The sequence below is a fragment of the Scyliorhinus torazame genome, chromosome 10, assembly GCF_047496885.1.
Source record: "Scyliorhinus torazame isolate Kashiwa2021f chromosome 10, sScyTor2.1, whole genome shotgun sequence".
NCBI classification, from domain to species: domain Eukaryota; kingdom Metazoa; phylum Chordata; class Chondrichthyes; order Carcharhiniformes; family Scyliorhinidae; genus Scyliorhinus; species Scyliorhinus torazame.
In genome coordinates this window covers 109,067,752-109,089,056 of record NC_092716.1, presented here as the reverse complement: position 1 = coordinate 109,089,056, position 21,305 = coordinate 109,067,752, and the positions used below count along the sequence as shown (strand labels likewise).

General features: G+C 51.1%; 1 protein-coding gene across 6 annotated transcripts in view; it reads right to left on the bottom strand.

Annotated features, from left to right (window-relative positions):
- LOC140430841 (RNA-binding Raly-like protein) overlaps nucleotides 1-21,305 on the bottom strand; it is a 2,211,286-nt gene that overhangs the window by 229,283 nt on the left and 1,960,698 nt on the right. The gene's annotated exons all lie outside the window — the stretch shown is intronic.

Genomic DNA, 21,305 nt, shown 5'->3' with positions numbered 1-21,305 from the left:
GAGGAGACGAGAGGTTAATATTTACTTATTCACAAAGCGAAACATTACACTTGGATCCTAACTCCACAGCCTGGTAATAGTGATAATAAGTGTCTCTTTCTAGGTGTTACAAGTAATTGTCGAATTACTCCCTCAACCTGACTATTCTTAACCTTAATTTACCAGTATACAATTAACACTGTCTGGTCAGCCTTCTTTATTTTGGAAATGGCACCAATATTTTCTTCATTTAAAAGAGGATCATTCTGGGGCTGAGTGTCTTTCTTGCAAGGCATTTATTGTCCATTCCTAGTTCATTTTATGAACCACTTTCTTAAATCGCAGCGGTGTTTGTGGTTAAAAAAAAACATACAGTCCCTCAAAGGAGAATTTAGATGCAACAGCAGCCATTTTATATCAGGCACAATATTGTGTGGAACTCACTTGTCGAAGATTTTCAAGAGGAATTGGTTGCCTGAGGAATCACCTCTGTCCTGTGTCACAAGTAAGTTCACCCCAAACCCAACAAGACAAGCCCATGAGAATCACAGAATGCCTACACTGCAGAAGGAGGCCATTCGGCCCATTGGGTCTGCACCAACCCTCTGAAAGAACACCCTATCTAGGCCCACTCCCCGCAACCCTGTAACCCCGTATAACTGTTGGACACTAAGGGCAATTTAGCATGGCCAATCCATCTAACCTGCAAATCCTGTGGGAGGAAACCGGAGCACCCGGAATGAAACCCATGCAGACATGGGGAGAACGTGGCAAACTCCACACAGTCACCCAAGGCCGGAATTGAACCCGGGTCCCTGGTGCAGTGGGGCAGCAGTGCTAACTACTGTGTCATCATGCCCCTATTTTAATGGAGTTGAGAGCAGAACAAAATTTACAAGAGGAGGAGGCCATTCAGCCCTCAAGCCTGCCCCATCACTCAATTAGATCATGGCTGAATTCCCAATTTATTTTGCCAGCCTGTTGCCCTATCTCTCTTCATACATGTGGGGAGGATAAACAAACAAATGAGTCCGATGACAAAAGCTGTGGTGACAATACACTGCAGGGAAATCTGGAGAGGACTTTTGAGAGCTTGGCACAGTCCTGGGGTCAGGGTTGGCACCATTGTTTACCATACAGGGAGGGGCGCAATCCCATGGCTTTCCAACAGCTCCAAAATGCTGTACTTTGCACTTTTTATTTAGTCATTGAAAGGATGTGGGTGTTGGTGGCGAGGCCAGTATTTTATTATCCATCCCTGATTTCCCTTGAGAAGGTGGTAGCGAACCACCTTCTTGAAAACGACGGAGTGGCTTGCTGGACAAGTTCAGAGGGCAGTTAAGAGCCAGCCATATTACTGTGGGTCTGGAGTCACATGGAGGCCAGGCTGAGTGGATGACCTCCTCTAAGATTTCCTTGCCGAAAGGACATGAATGAATGAGGGTTTCTTGGTGACCATTAGAGAGAGTATCCCAGATTTATTTCATGAATCAAATTTAAATTCAGAAGCTGTGGAATTTATCCTCACTGGGTTACTAGTTGAAGAACAACACCATTGTGCTACTGTTCCCACCTGTGTGTCTGGGCTTGAGAACATGGAATAAAATGCACATTTCAAGACCTTAGTAAAACAGTACTTCTGGCACAAACATAGGAAACATGGTACGTACCCTGCACACCGTGGGGAAGTCTACCGGTATTAGTATAAATGCCAAAATATTTATTCTTTAGGATAACAGTGCTGCCGTGAGTATACTATGAAGATATATAGAAGCACAATGGGTATTTCGGGACATTTTCATGCGATATCCACCTCAACTATGAAAACCATAGGCCGGTGGTCACTGCCCTCTCTAGTTCAAAGATGAGGAGAAACAACACACACACCGTGCCCTGATTTCCCACTCCCATCCAGCTGGCAGCCCCACAACCATATAATGGCCATAAATTGGCTTGAGATGGGTCATCTGCCCCTCAGCAACAGGAGATCCAGCAGGTCAAAGGCTGGCAACTCTCCGATGCCAGCAGCGCCACCAGGAGTGGTGGCCACTGCCAATACTGCATTGAGGTCTGACTGCTGCACCTGAGCGAGAGCCAGAGGTATGTCTGGGGTTCTTGGTAGGGTCAGACTGGTAGGGCACATTGAGGGGATATTGCAGATGGGGGACTGGGGTTCAAAGATCATTGCAGGGTGTTGGTGGTGGGGGTAAGTGTAAGCTGCGGGAGTTACACCCTTGAGCGGGTGGGGGGGGGGAAGTAAGGGGAGGGATGCTACTATCTCCTACTAATGTGCACAGGGAAAGCTACTGGGATTGGGTGCTCGGTGTGGGTCTTTCTTACCACTTACTAAATTCCAGTTTTGAGACTGTGAAGGGCATTATTGATGTGGGCATTATATATAGATAAATAATATTATAATCTTTATTGTCACAAGTAGGCTTACATTAACACTATGTAGTACCCTCAATAACTACAAGAGAGTGTAGAATGGTAAATGAAGGCTTTAATAAGCAGAGAACTAGTCAGTGAGCAAGACGTGTGCTGCTCGACGTAGGCGTATCGGGGGTTCGCATGTAGCAGTCAAACCCTCTCGACCAGGGGGTCCGTTTTATGGCTCATCGCGTGCCTCCGGAGAAGAACAGGTCCCGGAGCCGTCAGCCAAGGTGGAAGCGAGACCCCGGAGGTGGACATCCTGGGGAAGACAAACAAGCGGTTGTGATGGGTCTCATTCGTGGCCGTGCAGAGGCGCGACCTAATGGAGTGTAGGGCATCGGGTAGGACCTCCTGCCAGCAGGTGGTTGGGAAATTTCTCGACCGTAGGGCCAGGACAGCCTTCCAAACTGTCGCGTTCTCCCACTCCACCTGCCCGTTTCCCCACGGGTTATAACTGATCGTTCTGGTCGAGGCGATGCCCTTGCTGAGCAGATACTGACGCAGCTCATCGCTCATGAACGATGTACCCTGGTCGCTGTGGATATAAGTGGGGACACCAAACAGGGTGAAGATGCTGTGCAGTGCCTTTATCACAGTGGCCGAGGTAATGTCGGGGCAGGAAACGGCGAATGGGAAGCGGGAGAACTCGTCGATGACAGTTAGGAAGTAGATATTGCGGTTGGTGGACGGGAGGGGGCCTTTGTTGAAGTCCACGCTTAGTCGCTCAAAGGGCCCCGAGGCCTTTACAAGGCGAGCCTTGTCCGGCCGGTAGAAGTGCGGTTTGCACTCCGCATAGATCTGGCAAGCCCTGGTCATGGCCTTGACCTCCTTGGTGGAGCAAGGTAGGTTGCGGGACTTGATAAAGTGGGTGGGCCGGGTAACCCCCGGGTGACAGAGGTCATCGTGGATAGCCCACAGGCGATCCTCCTGCATGTTGGCACACGTGCCGCGGTACAGGGCATCTGGGGGCTCGTTGAGCTCCCCTGGACGATACTTGATATCGTACGTGTAGGTGGAGAGTTCGATCCTCCACCTCAAAATTTTATCATTTAAATTTTGCCCCGTTGTGCGTTATTAAACATGAAGGCTACCAACCGTTGGTCGGTAACGAGGGTGAACCTCCTACCGGCTAGGTAGTGCCTCCAGTGCCGCACAGCCTCCACAATGGCTTGTGCCTCCTTTTTCACTGCAGAATGCCGAATCTTGGAGGCGGTGAGTGTCCGGGAGAAGAATGCTACTGGCGTGCCTGCCTGGTTGAGGGTAGCAGCCAGGGCGATGTCTGACTGGAAAGGAATGGTTTCGTCCACCGCGTGCATAGCGGCCTAGATGATGTCTAGGGTGCTCCGGTTTCCTCCCACAGTCCAAAGATGTGCGGATTAGGTGGATTGCCATGATAAATTGCCCTTAGTGTCCAAAATTGCCCTTAGTGTTGGGTGGGGTTACTGGGTTATGGGGATAGGGTGGAGGTGTTGACCTTAGATAGGGTACTCTTTCCAAGAGCCGGTGCAGACTCGATGGGCCGAATGGCCTCCTTCTGCACTGTAAATTCTATGAACTATGATCTATGTCGGCCTTAATGCGACTGAAGGCCGACTGGGCCTCAGCCGTCAGGGGAAATGTCGTGGTCTTTATGAGTGGGCGGGCTTTGTCCGCATATCTGGGCGTGATAGGAGTAAAGCCCCAAGCATCGTTTGAGGGCCTTGAGGCTATGGGGAAGGGAAGTTCCTTAAGGGGGCTCATGCGGTCGGGTCGGGACCTAGGATCCCGTTTTCCACGACGTAGCCGAGGATGGTTAGTCGGGTTGTGTGGAAAACGCATTTTTCCTCGTTGTGGGTCAGGTTGAGGGCCCGGGCGGTCTTGAGGAACTTTTGAAGGTTCGCGTTGTGGTTCTGCTAATCATGGCTGCAGATGGTGACATTGTCCAAGTACGCAGGCTGTACTGGTCCACCATTTGGTCCATCGCCCTCTGGAAAACGGAGACCCCATTTGTGACGCCGAAGGAGATCCTGAGGAAGTGGAAGAGCCGGCCGGCTGCTTCGAAAGCAGTATAGGGGCGGTCTTTCGTGCGGATAGGGAGCTGGTGATAGGTGGATTTGAGGTCGACAGTGGGGAATACACGATATTGAGCGATTTGATTGACCATCTCTGCTATGTGGGGAAGGGGGTACGCATCGAGCTGCGTGAAGCGGTTTATGGTCTGGCTGTAGTCCACGACCATCCATTTCTTTTCCCCGGACCGTACTACCACCACTTGTGCTCTCCAGGGGCTGTTGCTAGCCTCGATGACCCCCTCTGCCAGCAAACGCTGGACCTCTGACTTGATAAAAGTCATATCTTGGGCACTGTACCGCCGGCTCCTGGTGTCGACGGGCTTACAGTCAGGGGTGAGGTTCGCGAATAGTGAGGGGGGGTGCAACTTTCAGTGTTGCAAGGCTGCATACCGTGAGGGGGCGCAAGGGTCCACCGAACTTCAGGGTCAGGCTTCGGTGGCTGCATTGGAAATCCAGACCGAGCAGCAGGGGGGGCGCAGAGGTGAGGGAGGATATAGAGCTTGAAGCGAGCGTATTCGACGCCCTGGATCGCGAGATCCGCAATACAGTACCTCTTGATTTGGACCGAGTGGGACCCAGATGCGAGGGCTATGGTTTGGGAGGCGGGATAGGTGCGCAAGGAGCAGCACCTTACCATTTCAGGGAAGATAAAGCTCTCCGTGCTCCCGGAGTCGAAGAGGCAAGGAGTGTCGCGCCCGTTGATCTGGACCTGCATCATGGAATTCTGCAGGTGCTTTGGTCGCGATTGGTCGAGGGTGATCACTCCCAGTTGCGGGTAGACCGAGTCGGATTCACAAAACGGCCACCGCCGTCGGTCGCACGTGTCGGGTCTAGAAGATGGCCGCCGCCAAGATGGTCGCCCCCATGACTCACACGAGGCCGATGACACGTCAGAAAGGGGCTTGTGAGACTTCCGGGTGCGGCGATGACCAGCTGAGTCGCACGTTTCGGCAGCTCCCGGTGAAACGGACTTTTGGGCTATTGATAGGAGCCCCAACGGCAATTTTGACGGCTAAAAACACTGTGCGGTAAACCAGAAGGGAATCCCCCCTGGATACGAATGGAAAAAGGAGGAGAAAGTGGCTGGATTGCAGTGGATCCTTTAGAACAGCGGCAAGGAAGGCAAGCAAAAACCAAGGTGGCGTCGGAAAGTGGCAGTTTAACATGGGGCCCTGAACAACAAGAGTTCTTGGAACGCTGTGTGGAAGAGCTCAAAAAGGAAATGAAGAAAGAGCTGTTGGCCCCGATACGACAGGCGATCGAAGGGCTAAAGGAGGAACAAAAGACCCAGGAGCGGGAGCTTCGGGTCGTGAAGGCAAAGGCAGCCGAGAATGAGGACGACATACAGGGCCTGGTGGTGAAGACGGAGATGCATGAGGCACATCAGAAACGATGTGTGGAAAGGTTGGAGGCACTGGAGAACAACGCAAGGAGGAACAACCTGAGGATTCTTGGTCTTCCTGAAGGTGCGGAGGGAGCGGACGTCGGGGCATATGTGAGCACGATGCTGCACTCGTTAATGGGAGCGGAGGCCCCGGCAGGTCTGTTGGAGGTGGAGGGAGCATACCGAGTGATGGAGCGAGGACCGAGAGCACGAGAAATTCCCAGAGCCATAGTGGTGAGATTCCTCCATTTTGAGGATAGAGAAATGGTCCTTAGATGGGCAAAGAAAACTCGGAGCAGTAAATGGGAGAACGCGGTGATCTGCGTTTATCAAGACTGGAGTGCGGAGGTGGCGAGAAGGAGGGCGAGCTTTAATCGGGCCAAGGCGGTGCTTCATAAAAAGAAGATAAAATTTGGAATGCTGCAACCGGCAAGACTGTGGGTCACATATCGAGGGAGGCACCACTACTTTGAAACGGCGGATGAAGCGTGGACTTTTATTGTGGAAGAAAAACTGGAATGAGCGGGTTATTAAAAAGAACGTTTGAACAAAGTGGTGGGGCGAATGTGGGGGGCGAAGAGGGGGGTTAAAAAGGGGGGAAAGAGGAGTTTTATGTACTAATCCTGCGATGTGGTAACTTTTCTCTCTTCCACAGGTGGTGATGGGGGGAGGAGGGGAGGTGGAGGAGATGGGGCGTTGGCCATTGGGGGCGGGGCCAAGGGAGAAGCGCGGGCTTGGTTCCCGCGCTATGATAATCATGGCGGGAATAGAGAAGCTGGAAGGAGGGGGCGTCGCACGGTGCGAGCCGAGGTCACGGGGGGGAGCCGAGGTCGGCCAGAGTTTGCTGACTTCTGGGAGCAACATGGGGGGAGTAATTACGCTAGCGGGGGATCTAGCGGGGGGGTGGGAGGGGGGATTTACTGGGTTGCTGCTGGGGAGAGGGGGGAGCTGGTATGGGAGGGGATGGGCGGGGGGGCACCGCCTGGGGGAGATACAGCTGCGTGGGAACTGGGTGAGGAGCTGGAAAAAGGGGATGGCTAATCGACAAGGGGGGGGGGTAGGAAGCCCCCCAACCCGGCTGATCACGTGGAACGTGAGAAGGCTGAACGGGCCGATAAAGAGGGCACGGGTACTCGCACACCTTAAGAAACTTAAGGCAGATGTGGTTATGTTACAGGAAACGCACCTGAAACTGATAGACCAGGTTAGGCTACGCAAAGGATGGGTGGGGCAGGTGTTCCATTCGGGGCTAGATGCGAAAAACAGGGGGGTGGCTATATTAGTGGGGAAGCGGGTGATGTTCGAGGCAAAGACTATAGTGGCGGATAACGGGGGCAGATATGTGATGGTGAGTGGCAAACTACAGGGGGAGACGGTGGTTTTGGTAAACGTATATGCCCCGAACTGGGATGATGCCAATTTTATGAGGCGGATGCTAGGACGCATTCCGGACCTAGAGATGGGAAAGCTGATAATGGGGGGAGATTTTAATACGGTGTTGGAACCAGGGCTGGATAGGTCGAAGTCCAGGACTGGAAGGAGGCCGGCAGCATCCAAGGTACTGAAAGATTTTATGGAGCAGATGGGAGGTGTAGACCCGTGGAGATTTAGCAGACCTAGGAGTAAGGAGTTCTCGTTTTTCTCCTCTGTCCATAAAGTCTACTCGCGAATAGACTTTTTTGTGCTGGGAAGGGCGTTGATCCCGAAGGTGAGGGGAACGGAGTATACGGCTATAGCCATTTCGGATCACGCTCCACACTGGGTAGACTTGGAGATAGGGGAGGAAACAGGAGGGCGCCCAACCTGGAGAATGGACATGGGACTAATGGCAGATGAGGGGGTGTGTCTAAGGGTGAGGGGGTGCATTGAAAAGTACTTGGAACTCAATGATAATGGGGAGGTCCAGGTGGGAGTGGTCTGGGAGGCGCTGAAGGCGGTGGTTAGAGGGGAGCTGATATCAATAAGGGCACATAAAGGGAAGCAGGAGAGTAAGGAACGGGAGCGGTTGCTGCAAGAACTTTTGAGGGTGGACAGACAATATGCGGAAGCACCGGAGGAGGGACTGTACAGGGAAAGGCAAAGGCTACATGTAGAATTTGACTTGCTGACTACGGGCACTGCAGAGGCACAATGGAGGAAGGCACAGAGTGTACAGTACGAATATGGGGAGAAGGCGAGCAGGTTGCTGGCACACCAATTGAGGAAAAGGGGAGCAGCGAGGGAAATAGGGGGAGTGAGGGATGAGGAAGGAGAGATGGAGCGGGGAGCGGAGAGAGTGAATGGAGTGTTCAAGACATTTTATAAAAAATTATATGAAGCTCAACCCCCGGATGGGAGGGAGAGAATGATGGGCTTTTTGGATCGGCTGGAATTTCCCAAGGTGGAAGATCAGGAAAGGGTGGGACTGGGAGCACAGATCGAGGTAGAAGAAGTGGTGAAAGGAATTAGGAGCATGCAGGCGGGAAAGGCCCCGGGACCGGATGGATTCCCAGTCGAATTCTACAGAAAATATGTGGACTTGCTCGCCCCGGTATTGACGAGGACCTTTAATGAGGCAAAGGAAAGGGGACAACTGCCCCCGACTATGTCTGAAGCAACGATATCGCTTCTCTTAAAGAAGGAAAAGGACCCGCTGCAATGCGGGTCCTATAGACCTATTTCCCTCCTAAATGTAGATGCCAAGATCCTGGCCAAGGTAATGGCAATGAGAATAGAGGAATGTGTCCCGGGGGTGGTCCACGAGGACCAAACTGGGTTTGTGAAGGGGAGACAGCTGAACACGAATATACGGAGGCTGTTAGGGGTAATGATGATGCCCCCACCAGAAGGGGAAACAGAGATAGTTGTGGCGATGGATGCCGAGAAAGCATTTGATAGAATGGAGTGGGATTATTTGTGGGAGGTGTTGAGGAGATTTGGTTTTGGAGAGGGGTATGTTAGATGGGTGCAGCTGTTGTATAGGGCCCCGATGGCGAGCGTGGTCGCGAATGGACGGGGATCTGCATATTTTCGGCTCCATAGAGGGACAAGGCAGGGATGCCCTCTGTCCCCATTATTGTTTGCACTGGCGATTGAGCCCCTGGCGATAGCGTTGAGGGGTTCCAAGAAGTGGAGGGGAGTACTTAGAGGAGGAGAAGAACACCGGGTATCTTTGTATGCGGACGATTTGCTACTATACGTGGCAGACCCGGCGGAGGGGATGCCAGAAATAATGCGGATACTTGGGGAGTTTGGGGATTTTTCAGGGTATAAATTGAACATGGGGAAAAGTGAGTTGTTTGTGGTTCATCCAGGGGAGCAGAGTAGAGAAATAGAGGACCTACCGTTGAGGAAGGTAACAAGGGACTTTCGTTACCTGGGGATCCAGATAGCCAAGAATTGGGGCACATTGCATAGGTTAAATTTAACGCGGTTGGTGGAACAAATGGAGGAGGATTTCAAGAGATGGGATATGGTATCCCTGTCACTGGCAGGGAGGGTGCAGGCGGTTAAGATGGTGGTCCTCCTGAGATTCCTCTTTGTGTTTCAGTGCCTCCCGGTGGTGATCACGAAGGCTTTTTTTAAAAGGATTGAAAAGAGCATCATGGGTTTTGTGTGGGCCGGGAAGACCCCGAGAGTGAGGAAGGGATTCTTACAGCGTAGCAGGGATAGGGGGGGGGGGGGGGGGGGGGGCTGGCACTACCGAGCCTAAGTGAGTATTATTGGGCCGCTAATATTTCAATGGTGAGTAAGTGGATGGGAGAGGAGGAGGGAGCGGCGTGGAAGAGATTAGAGAGGGCGTCCTGTAGGGGGACTAGCCTACAGGCTATGGTGACAGCCCCATTGCCGTTCTCACCGAGGAACTACACCACAAGCCCGGTGGTGGTGGCTACACTGAAGATTTGGGGACAGTGGAGACGGCATAGGGGAAAGACTGGAGCCTTGGGGGGGGTCCCCGATAAGAAACAACCATAGGTTTGCCCCGGGGGGAATGGATGGGGGATATGGAATGTGGCAAAGAGCAGGAATAACGCAACTGAAAGATCTGTTTGTGGATGGGAAGTTCGCGAGTCTGGGAGCGCTGACCGAGAAATATGGGTTGCCCCAAGGGAATGCATTCAGGTATATGCAACTGAGGGCTTTTGCGAGGCCACAGGTGAGGGAATTCCCGCAGCTCCCGACACAAGAGGTGCAGGACAGAGTGATCTCAAAGACATGGGTGGGGGATGGTAAGGTGTCAGATATATATAGGGAAATGAGGGACGAAGGGGAGACTATGGTAGATGAACTAAAAGGGAAATGGGAAGAAGAGCTGGGGGCTGTGGGCAGATGCCCTAAGCAGGGTAAACTCGTCGTCCTCATGTGCCAGGCTAAGCCTGATTCAGTTTAAGGTATTACGCAGGGCGCATATGACTGGAGCACGGCTCAGTAAATTTTTTGGGGTGGAGGATAGGTGTGCGAAGTGCTCGAGAAGCCCAGCGAATCATACCCATATGTTTTGGTCATGCCCGGCAGTACAGGGGTTTTGGATGGGGGTGACAAAGGTGCTTTCAAAAGTAGTGGGGGTCCGGGTCGAACCAAGCTGGGGGTTGGCTATATTTGGGGTTGCACAAGAGCCGGGAGTGCAGGAGGCGAGAGAGGCCGATGTTTTGGCCTTTGCGTCCCTAGTAGCCCGGCGCAGGATATTGCTAATGTGGAAAGAAGCCAAGCCCCCGGGGGTGGAGACCTGGATAAATGACATGGCAGGGTTTCTAAAGCTAGAGCGGATTAAGTTCGTTCTAAGGGGGTCGGCTCAAGGGTTCACCAGGCGGTGGCAACCGTTCGTCGAATACCTCGCAGAAAGATAGATGGAATGGAAAAAAGAAGGCAGCAGCAGCAGCCCAGGATCGGGGTGGGGGGGGGGGGGGAGGAGGGGGGGGGGGGGGGGGGAGGAGGAACCAGAAGGACTCTCAGGGTTGTTAATATATACTGTATAATATGTATAGGTCGTTGCTACAGATAATTATATATTGGACTGTTAAATTATATTTTTGGAGAGTGTTACTTGTGATAAGGCAGTTGCCAATTAGGGTTAGTTTTCATTTTTGTTATTTATTATTTATTCATTTTCTGTTGATAAAATAGGTCATTGTTATTTGTGTTGTTATAATATTGTGTAAAGGATGCCCAATGTACTGTGTTGGTTGACCAAAAATTTTCAATAAAATATTTTTTTTAAAAAAGAAAGGGGCTTGTCTGGCCGGTGCGCAGCCACGTTGCGGGGCCTGCGGGCCTGTGAGCTTGATTTTCGGGCCTGGTGATCTTTTTGTTTCTGGGCCTTGGGCCTGGCCAGGCAGACCCTCGCGAAATGCCCCTTCTTCCCACAGTCGCTGCAGATGGCGGAGCGGGCTGGGCAGCGTGGACGTGGGTGCTGGCCCTGCCCACAGAAATAGCACGGTGTGCTCCAAGTCTGGGTGGGTCGCCGCGTGGCAAGGGCCGAGCCTGGGGAAGTCCGAGGGGGGCTCGCAGGGTTCGCGCCTAGGTTGTGGCGGGCCACTTCCAGTGAGGTGGCGAGCATTACCATGTCCTGAAGGTCGTTTGTTTCTTTTTTCGAGAAGTCGCTGCCTGATATAGGTGGAACGGATGCCGGACACGAACGCATCTCGGATGTGCAGGTTCATGTGGACGTCCGCCATCACGTCTTGATGATTACAGTTTCTGGGGAGCACGATTAGCTTTTCCACGTACTCGTCTAGCGTTTCCCCTGAGCGCTGCCGGCAGGTAGAGAGCAGGTGCCGTGCATGTACCTCGTTTATGGGTTTAATGAAACACTTCCGCAGGATCCCGATCGTCTCGTCGTAAGTGGTCGCTTTCACGATCATGGCGGAAATTCTATGGCTCACCCGGGCGTTGCGTAGGCGCAGTTTGCGCGGCCCTAGGACGGGAGTTTCCGAGGATTCCAGGTAGGCCTCGAAGCAGCGGAGCCAGTACTTTAAAATTTCTTTGGCCTCCAGTGTCCGTGCTTCCAGGTTGAGCTTTTCTGGCTTGAGACCGGCGTCCATCCTAACGTAGTCTGCTTATTAAATTGTAGTACCCTCAATAACGACACAAGAGTGTAGAATAGTAAATGAAGGCTTTAATAAGCAGAGAACTAGTCAGTGACCGAGACGTGTGCTTACTGAGTGCCGCCTACAGGGCGTCACCTTATATACGGCTCCCTGGTGGGCGGAGCCGGAGGCGGAATCCCCCAGGGTTCCAAACCCGGTCTTAAAGGGGCACCACCTACATGGTGTTAAGGGTACAGTAACCATTCATCACACACTACAATCAAGTTACTGTGAAAAGCCCCTAACCGCCACATTCGGCACCTGTTCGGGTACAGAGGGTGAATTCAGAATGTCCAAATTACCTAACAAGCATATCTTTCGGGACTTTTGGGAGGAAACCGGAACATCCGGACGAAATCCACGCAGACACGGGGAATACATGCAGACTCCACACAGACAGTGACCCAAGCTGGGAATCGAATCCGGGACCCTGGTGCTGTGAAGCAACAATGCTAGCCACTGTGCTACCGTGACTATACCCTCACCCCTCCGTTGGCAACATTGCAGCAGTCACTGAACCCACCGGATCTAACAAGCTCCTCTTCCTACAGGGCATTGATGGCCATGCATTGGTCCATGATTATGCTTGGCAAAGTGCTGCTGTCGTTTGACGTCACCTTCTGCGCAATGGCTGACCATTGAAACAATCCCGCTCCTGCGTACTGGAAGGATTTACAGGCTGGTAATCAACCCCCTTGGCCACATTATGAATGCACCTTCCATGGCCATCAAATCCTGGCGTGTAACTTGAACCGGGATCTTCAGGCCCAGAGACCGACCGGGATGCTACTCAGTGTGCCACAGGACCTCCCTTCTCCCAGCATTATATTTCCCAAGTAAAAGAATTTGGGATTCAAATCCTCGACCAACAAGTAAAAGCATGGGAAAACCACACCTTATTGTGACCATTGGGAATTGTCGAGATGTTGAGCCCGGATCAGGAACGTTTTGGATAGTAGAATGGCAATCCCTGTTGTTGGTGTCATTAGAATTGGATATCTTGGTGATTCAAATCAGCTTTGGGACACAGATTTCCTCGTACTGTCAGTGATTGATGCCGCTCCTATGCTCTTTGCATGTGTTTCAATGTTGGCTTCGAGGTACCACCAGCGGGTTCAATCCTATGATAGGAGAAGGGTAGGATGATGGGCTTCAACCACTGAGTGTCACCGGCGGCAATTTGAACCCATGGCTCCTCACGCATAAGGTAGCAAGCAGATTTGCTCGTGCGAAAAAGCAAATTCAATGGCCCCTGTCATGTGTCTTCTGATAGCTGGCTCAATTGCAGCAAAAGCCAGCAATACTGTTACCAGGATCTGCTGATTTGGCATCCTGGGGGAACTATAGATACAGGGTGACTATAAAGCTCTGTGAGCAACTTTATCATCCTGGGCACAGATCTTCCCTGCCATCACAGAATACTGACACTAAATCTTCCCCAAATCTAACCAATTAAGTCATCCAATTTACAGCTTAGTCTACATCCTAAGAGCTTTCTCTTTTGGCTCACATCTCCCATAAAACGCTTGTGTAAATTCTTGCTACATTACCAGGCACATATGACATCATACACCAACTCTCAGCACAGGGATGCAGCCCTCCAGAATTGCCTTGGAATCTCCAAGACACTGTTGCCCAGCAACCGGGAGGGGGAAAACATTTCCCCCGAAATTTAAAAAAAAACCCAATATATTCTTTGGTCATTCTTTTGTTCGTTGGTCGCGACAATATCAAATGTGTGAATTTTCCAATTGGTTTGGGAAATAATGCACTGTGATGATTGACATGTCAGGTAACCACTGGCAGGGGTGGTGTGGAGGGGGTGGTGTTGACTAGTTGACGGCGGGAGGTCATGTAACAATGCCTTGTGGGATAGGCCCAAAGTTGGCGGCCTTGCTGCCACAGGGTTCCAATACATTTCTTACGCATGACCCAGCGTTTACAAATGTGGGTTGGCTTGGTAATTATTGCTTTAGCTCTTCTTAAATGAGCTTCAATTGCTTCCTTTGGAACAGATGATGATATTTTTATGTGAAGCTAAATGTGAAGCTAACAGACCTGCAATTCCCATGACCACATTCTTGACCTTTGAAGATGAGACTCAAATTTGTTTTTATTTGCAATCCTCTGGTGTCACCTCTGGTGCCCAATGAAGCACAAAAATATTTATGCAACTGCGCCCCATATCCCTGCTTACCTCCACTTTCATTTCCCTAAGTACCTTTGGAAGGTTTCCATCTGTTACAGATGGCTGATGAATATTCACAAGTCCCAGCTTTAGAAATGGGCCCTCTTTTTATTCCTCCATCGGAAGACGCCTACTCTGAAATGCCTAAAGGGCTTTCAAGGTATCCAAAGACCCAGAGGCTAAGACTCTGTGCGATGCCTGATGAAAAGGTATTCATGTTCGATTCACACAGACAACAGGAGAGCTTTTGTTGACACATAGAATTCATTGAATTCCAACAGTGCTGAAGGAGGCCATTCGGCCCATCGAATCACACCGACTCTCTGAAAGAGCACTCTACCTAGGCCCACGCCTCCTCCCTATCCCTGTAACCCTACCTAACCTGCACATCTTTGGACACTAAGGCGTAATTTAGCATGGCCAATCCACCTAACCTGCACACCTTTGGACTGAGGGAGGAAACTGGAGCACCCGGAGGAAACCCACGCAGACATGGGGAGAATCTGCAAAGTCCACGCAGTCACCCAAGGCCGGGATTTGAACCCAGATCTCTGGCTCTGTGCTAACCATTGTGCCACTGTGCCTCCCTGAATGCAAGTATTTAAATGAATGAGGGGGGATATTTAAATCTTCCTGTTTGGGAGCCGAAGGGATCGGGTGTAACGCTAACATTTTTGTGTCAAATTTCCAGCTGGGATTCTACCAGCACGTTACTTGACTCATGCTGAGATCACAAATGAGGGGACAATTCTCACAAATGGAGCCCAAGTGTTCGCGCCGTCGTGGGCCCCGATCGCGGGCCAGACCCCATCGGAGGCCGACCCCGGGGACGGAGCCCCCCTCTCACAGGCCGCCCCCCCAACCGTTCGCGCAAAGTTCCTGCCAGCAGCGACCAGGCATGAACGGCGCCGGCGGGAATCTGTCATATCCACGCGGCCGCTCGGCCCATCCAGGCCGGAGAATCAGCGGCCCCACCAATTGCAGCGGCCTGCGGCCGGCGCCGCGCCAACTGCGCCGGCACAAATGGCGCCGATTCTCCGCACACCGCCGGCGTATCATGGCGCGGTTGCGCCGATTCTCCGGCCCGGCACGGGGTTCGGAGAATCGCCCCCCAAATCCCTGGGACCATTGGTGGCAGCCAATTCAGAGGTGGCGCTGCTCTGAGCTGTTGGCCTCAATCGGAGGGCTGGACACTCTGCAGTGCCACCAAAGGAAGGGGAGGAGTAGCTGTCTCCGCCAGGGCCAAGCGTCCGAAGAGTTAAACCCTCCAGTGTCAGGGCTGTGGGGTGGGCACTGCCGCCGGTGAGTCTCACAATGGACCATGGAGCCTTCAGAAAAGAAGGCCCCTTCCCATTCCCCTCCCCACCACACAGCAAGCATCTGGGAAGCTGCCTTGATGTAGCTGGCGAACTGACCGCACAGCAAGGAGACATCCCGACACTGGTACAATCTTAGCCACCCTGATGAAATTGCCGTTGATGAACCAGTTAATTACTTTAATTGACCACCTGCCTCTGGTTGGGGGTTGCTGAGCTGCTGCCACTTCGCCTTGGATACTATTCCCGTGGCGATAGGAACACATCAGCTTCCTCTCCCGACACCATTTTGCCACCATTTTACCAGCCCTTTCCCCTCCAGCCCATCTCCAGAGGGCTGGTGGAAATCAGCTCTCAGTCTCAATTGAAGTCAACTACAGAGTAATATCAGTTGGGATGTGAATACAACCGGTCCAGTCAGTCTCCCAACGGACCGGATACGATTACCCCCAAGACTGACTCTTTACGTGAAGACCAATCTGAATAGGGCAGAATGCCTCAGCTTCGCCAGTTAAGTGTTGAGTTTTGCATGACACCAGCATTTCTAGGTCAGAGGAGGAAAGATCCAGACTGTCGGCCTTTGTTTCTGTACCCACCAAGACATGCCACCTGACTTCTCCGATGGTTGCAACCTATCCCATGATGCTACACAAAGGAGGAGGGAAGTTCTTCCAGTATCTTGGCCACAATTTATTTTTCAACCAACATCACAAAAACAGATGTAAAATCAGAAAATGCTGGATAAACTCAGCAGGTCTGGCAGCACCTGTGGAGAGAAACAAAGTTAATGTTTTGGATCTAAATAATCCTTTTGTTTCTCTCTCCACAGATGCTGCTAGACCTGCTGGGTTTATCCAGCATTTTCTGTTTTCATTTCAGATTTCCAGCATCCGCAGTATTTTCGTTTTATTTTCATGTGAAGAGTTATATGGTTAGCCCTACTGCCTCAAGGTGCCGGTGTAGCCATCTGGGATGGCCACTTACAACCAGGAACAGGGAAGGTCGCAAAGCATAGCGGGAAAAATGGACAATGCGAGATTCAGGCAGGCTCAGAGCCTGAATGTATATTTGCGAGTGAGGATTCCAGACGGTATCGAAACCCCCAACCGATTAGCATTTTGATGGCCCATCTCCGCCAGACAAAGGACTGATACTTGAGCGACCGATACAATCCCAGACATTTCGGCGCCACTCCCTGTACTCGGGAAGCGTAAACAACAGGGTCAATGACCGCTTGGGACACGCCCAGCCATCAAGGCACCCGCCCCTTTATTGGTTTGAATCGAACACTGATCAGGAGTTACCCAATTAATGGGGTCCAAATTGAAGGACCGCCCAAAAGAGCGCGAAAACCCCCCAAGGATAAAAAGAGAGAGACCACCATGTGTTCGGCCTCTCTTGGACCTGGCGCTCCGGCAACGTCTACTTCCAAGTGCAGCACCACCAGAAGCAAGTTCAAGTTCAACGCCCGCTACCAGACGGATGAGCCCAGCTGAGCAGCAGTTACTTCTACAGACCCGATAGATCCAGAATCGAACAACGGCCACTATTCCTCTGACCTAAGCCGGGTGCCTGAAGTTAAGTACAGGTTGTCATAGTTGATAGGTGTAGTTTAACTAGTAGTGTTTATGTTGCATGACTAATTGTGTGTAAATAAAGTACCCTTGACCTTGAACTAACTAACTGGTGTTTGGCTCTTTGATCGATAGCCGGTTGAACCTTGTGGTGGTATCATTTGATACCTGGTGACTCTGAGCATTAGAAAATTGATATCCAAAGGAAGGAGGGCAACCCCACTGACTGCCATATTTACAGTAGGAAAAAAAGGCAACGTCGAGGACCCGGGATCGATGCTGGCCCTGGGTCGTGTGGATATTGCACATTCACCCCGTGTCTGGGTGGTTCTCACTCCCATAACCCAAAGACGTGCAGGATAGATGGATTGGCCACCAGGGGAAATTTTCCCTTCAAAAAAAGTTATATAGGGCATGATTGAACAGCCATGTGCATCACGGTGCAATGTGGCCCGTGGAAACCGGGAGACCCTGCTCCCGGGATCTACCCGGCTCACAACGCCTCACGTGTTCTAACGCGATCTCGCAGGACGTTGTAATGTGAATACTATCCATTGTGGGCAGGATCACGTTTTGGCCAATCTGCATATTAGAGTGAGTCAGCTAGTCTCACTTTAATACACAGTTTCCCAAGGCAGCCTAGGCGTTGGGATCAATCCCCTTCGCCTCAGAGACCTCAGGCAAACGCCATTCAGTACTGGGTCTCCACAAACGGGGATCAGACGGAACAGCACTTATGGGGGTCGCCCAGGGGTTTGCCCTCTGGGCAGGGTGGTACCCTGGCACTGCTGGTGTCACACTGCTACCTGGGTGCCAGCCTGGCACTGCCAAGGTGCCCATGTGACATTGCCAGCTGGCAGGAGCACTGCCAGCATACGAGGTTGACACTGCCAAGGTGTTAAGCTGGCATTGTTCACACTGTGGCAATTGGACCAGGGATGTCCTGGACTTTGGGAATGGGGGGGGCGGGGGCGGTGCGGGCACACTCTCATGGTGAGTTGGAGCTTGGTGGGAGGGGTTGGGGATTGTGACGGGACATCCAGAGACTATTTTTAAATGGGATCCCAATCTCTCGCTACACCCAGGATGTTCCGGCGAGCAGAGCTCCTCAGTGCAGAAAATGAGGCAATGTGTGGCCCCAGCCGCATGTTCCCTGCTGAGGCCCTCTAGCTAACTGGGGGTATGTTAAATAGCGGGGTGTTTCTCGGTGCTGCGAACGCTGGGAAACGTACGGCTAAATGCGTTCGCTCTGGGACTCTGTTCCCATTAAGTTAAATCGCGGCCATAGTTGGAAAGGGGGTGAAGGAGGTGGGGCAGAGTAGGAGACCAGGGATAGGTTGGGGCAAAGGAGAGCATTGATAAAGACCAAAAGGGAGTGTTGATGGTGCCATTAAGGACTGAAGGATGTTAACAGTGGCAAAAGGTGAGATGGTAGGGGCAGCACGGTGGCGCAGTGGTTAGGACTGCAGTCTCACACTGCTGAGGTCCCAGGTTCACTCCCGGCTCTGGGTCACTGTCTGTGTGGAATTTGCACATTCTCCCCGTATTTGCGTGGGTTTCGCCCCCACATCCCAAAGATGTGCAGGGTAGGTGGATTGGCCATTCTAAATTGCTCCTTAATTGGAAAAAATGAATTGGGTACTCTAAATTTATTTAAAAAACGGGACAAAAAGGTCAGATCGTAGAAGGTTTTAATGAGAGCAAACTGAGCAGCCAGCGTGAAACAACTATTAACAAACTACAAAAAGTGTGTATGTGTGGGGTGGGTGGGGTGCGGGGGTGAGGATGGAAGGGGAAGCTCACTGTTGTTGAACTCAACATTGAGTCCAGAAGGCCTGATCGGAAGATGAGGTGCTGTTCTTCCAGTTTGTGTTGGGTATCGCTGGATCATTGCAGAAGCCCAAGGACGGACATGTGGGCAAGAGAGCAGGATGTGGAGTTGAAAAGGCAGGCGATAGGAAAGTTGGGGGCTTGTTTGCATGGAGCGAAGGTGTTCCGCAAAGCAGTCACCCAGTCCGCGTTTAGGAATTCTATAGAGATCATAGCCCCTTTCCGAACACTTGCCACAACCACGCGCTCTCTCTCTCATCTATCTCATAGGGAAACAGTATCTCTTTGATTATCTCGGGTTTATTTCATTCGCTGTTCAAGAATATTTGGCTTGGCAACATCAACAGATAAACACTGATTGCAAGGAAATTACAGTACACAGCAGAGACCTGAACCATTTCAAACCACATCTATTACCAACCAGCCATAAGATAGAACCACAAGGCAAGCAGGCACATTAAGCAATGCGGAGTCCAGGCAGTGAGATCAAGAAATAGAATCTGGAGCTGAGTAAACAAGCAGGAAGCGATGGGGAAAGATGGGATTTCACTTTGAGAACTAAATAAATGGGGGAGAAGGAAAAAGAAGAAGGGAAAAGAAGGGAGAGAAAAGGAAAAGACAGTCAACTGGACGGTTATATTCCTTGAACGTGGGCAATGCATCATTTTGGATCGATTCTGCCTCAACTTGACATAAGGGCTCCGGTATCACCTTGAAGAACTCAAAAAAATGAAATGATTTGATTGATCTGCACGTGGATCTTGTGTGTGAGCTGTGACTTCATTTTCTCAGGTGAAACTCAACACTGTGACTGTCAGAGATCAGATAAGAACAAGAATTTTATTTATATAGCACCTTTAATTCAATACGAAGTCTCAAGGCTTTACTGGAGCGTTTGACACCGGGCATCGCGAGACATTTGGACAGGAGACCAAAAGCACTGGAAACAGTTGAGAGAAGGTTTACTACACCTGAAATTGGAGGGTTGTCTTATGATTAATGGTTGGACAGGCATAATCTCATTTAATACAGAGAAGAGGTGGAAGTTCTTCTCTCAGAGGGTAGGCACGGTAGCACAGTGGTTAGCACTGTTGTTTAACAGCGCCAGGGACCCTGGTTAACTGCGGAGTCTGCACGTTCTCCCCGTGTCTGTGTAGTTTTCCTCCCACAAGTCCCGAAAGACATGCTTGTTGGGTGAATTGGACATTCTGAATTCTCCCTCTGTGTCCCCGAACAGGTGTCGGAGTGTGGCGACTCGGGGATTTTCACAGTAACTTCATTGCAGTGTTAATGTAAGCCAACTCGTGGCACTAATAAAGATAATTATTATTCGTGAATCTGTGGATTTCTTTACCACAGAGAGCTGTAGAGTCCAGATCGTTAAGTATGTTTGAGGCTGAGATAAACAGATTTTTAATCAGAAAGCAAACCGAGGGTTATGTGGACAAGCAAGTGGAGTTGAGGATTTATTATATCAGAGCCAGAATTCTCTGGCCATTGGGGTTCACTTTTCCCCACTGGCAGCGCACCCCCACCTGTAGGCTTCCCAGCTGTGTGGGGTGGCTTCAAAGGGAAATTCCATTGACAAATGGCGGGAAGAGAGAATCCCGCCGCCAGCGAATGGCGTGCCACCGAGAAACATGCAGCTGGGGGACCGGAGAATGAGTCATGATCTCTTTGAATAGCAGAGCAGACGCGATGGGCAGCACAGTAGCACAAGTGGATAGCACTGTGTCTTCACAGCGCCAGGGTCCCAGGTTCGATTCCCAGCTGGGTCACTGTCTGTGCGGAGTCTGCACGTTCTTCCCGTGTCTGCGTGGGTTTCCTCCGGGTGCTCCGGTTTCCTCCCACAGTCCAAAGACGTGCAGATTAGGTGGATTGGCCATGATAAATTGCCCATCGTGACCAAAAAGGTTAGGAGGGGTTATTGGGCTACGGGGATAGGGTGGGCGTGAGGGTTTAAGTGGGTTGGTTCAGGCTCGATGGGCCGGATGGCCTCCTTCTGCACTGTATGTTCTATGATGGGCCAATTGGCCTACCTATGCTCCTGCATTTAATGGTCTTTTGGTCCTATATCCTTTCTTGACCACCCCATTTCCTCATTCTGTAGGAAATGGGAGGCTCACAGTCCACAAGAGACTTGTGCATGCTTGCTACTGCTCAGACAGCCAAGGTTAATGAGATTAGCCTTTGAGTTCTGCACCATGCTAGTGTAATTGGGGAAAATGTACAAGTGGAGTTACTTAATCCACATTAGAGTGATCAAGATTTGAGTCAGCATCCCTCCTCCTCCCTCCCAGTCAAACGCAGCATTTAAAAACATGAATTTGCTATTGTTTTTTGCTGGCTTAGGTCATTTATTCTGCAATAACTGAATGCAATTTACACATTTGGAGCATTAGGCACAATGCAAAATATTTGTAGTGGTAGGTAATGGTGAACTGATTGACTGTATTAGCAACGCACCATTAGCATAACATCAAAT